Below are 1,101 nucleotides of genomic sequence, written 5' to 3'. Positions count from 1 at the left end.
TCATTGAGGCATAGGATTGCCTGGCTCCAGGGGATCCCTCAGCACTTGAAGCGTGTGTCTGCATGGCCCCGCCATCTTGGATTCGGCCTGCTCGCTTGCTGACCTGAATTGTGGTCCCAGGTCTCTCCTTGTCGGTCCCGCTGACATGGGCGTGTGCCCCAGGTGTTCCGCCGTTAGTTGGTGTGTGTGTCGTGGTCCATGGGGCCCCGAGTCCCCCGCTAGGTGCGTCGGGTGGCTGAAGTAGCGCAGCTCTCCTGGCTTAAGCGGAAATCTTGGAACAGTCCACGCATCTGCCACCCTCCCACCAGGTTTATTGTGAACTATTTTTCTTTTACAAAATAATAACATGTTGCTTAGTGTTTTCTTCCAACACAGGGAGCCTGCATTTTTACTGGCTTGGCAATCTTCTGCTTGGGTGCAGCCTTTGCTGGAGCCTTAGCAGGAACAGCCTTTTTGGTAACCTGCCTACCCTATTTTGCCTCTTTGGCAACCCTAATTGCTTGTTCCCTCTGAGACTTTAGCACTTCTGACTTCTGGTTTCTCTTGGCCATAATTTCAGAGAAGCACATGTAATAGCCCTCTGGAACTTCATTGCACGGCATGTACGCTTTTTCTGGACTTCTTCTGACTGCCTTTTTTGTGTTTTCGCCTGTACAGAACAGTCCAGTTGATTTGCCGAGGGTTCCTTTTGGAAAGGAAGGCAGATTCATATTTTGCATTCAGGAACTGGAATAACTTGCCGTCAGTCCTGGCAAACCACCTGCCATGGCCCAGGTAGATCTTATAACTGCTGAAGGTGCACAGCTCAACCTTCATGGCACTGGCTAAAATGGCAAAGAGGAAGAGAGGAATGTGAGTAATATCTTATATATAGACTCGACAGGAGGGTGTTTTGCCTTAACTTCAATACAAGTTCCAATATTTGCACCTGGATTGTGTGTGTTACTGACACCGCACCACAATGCACCCACCCACAGGTATACTTTCCTTAAATTGCCTTGCGATTCTAATATGGCCATTTCAGATGTGAAAAATAAATCAAATGAGTGATTTTTGATTTGTTTATCACAAAAGTGGTAACCATCATAGAACAATAGGCTG

General features: G+C 47.6%; 1 pseudogene; it reads right to left on the bottom strand.

The window, feature by feature from the left end:
- Window positions 1-353: 353 nt before the first annotated feature.
- LOC143963401 (large ribosomal subunit protein eL24 pseudogene) lies at window positions 354-816 on the bottom strand (annotated as a pseudogene).
- Between the last annotated feature and the right edge of the window lie 285 nt (window positions 817-1,101).

The sequence above is a fragment of the Lithobates pipiens genome, unplaced genomic scaffold, assembly GCF_037356315.1.
Source record: "Lithobates pipiens isolate NorthernLeopardFrog02 unplaced genomic scaffold, aLitPip1_a1.2 Scaffold_8, whole genome shotgun sequence".
Taxonomy (NCBI): Eukaryota; Metazoa; Chordata; class Amphibia; order Anura; family Ranidae; genus Lithobates; species Lithobates pipiens.
Note: the sequence above shows the minus strand (reverse complement) of the source record. Positions and strands in the feature narration are given on the sequence as shown.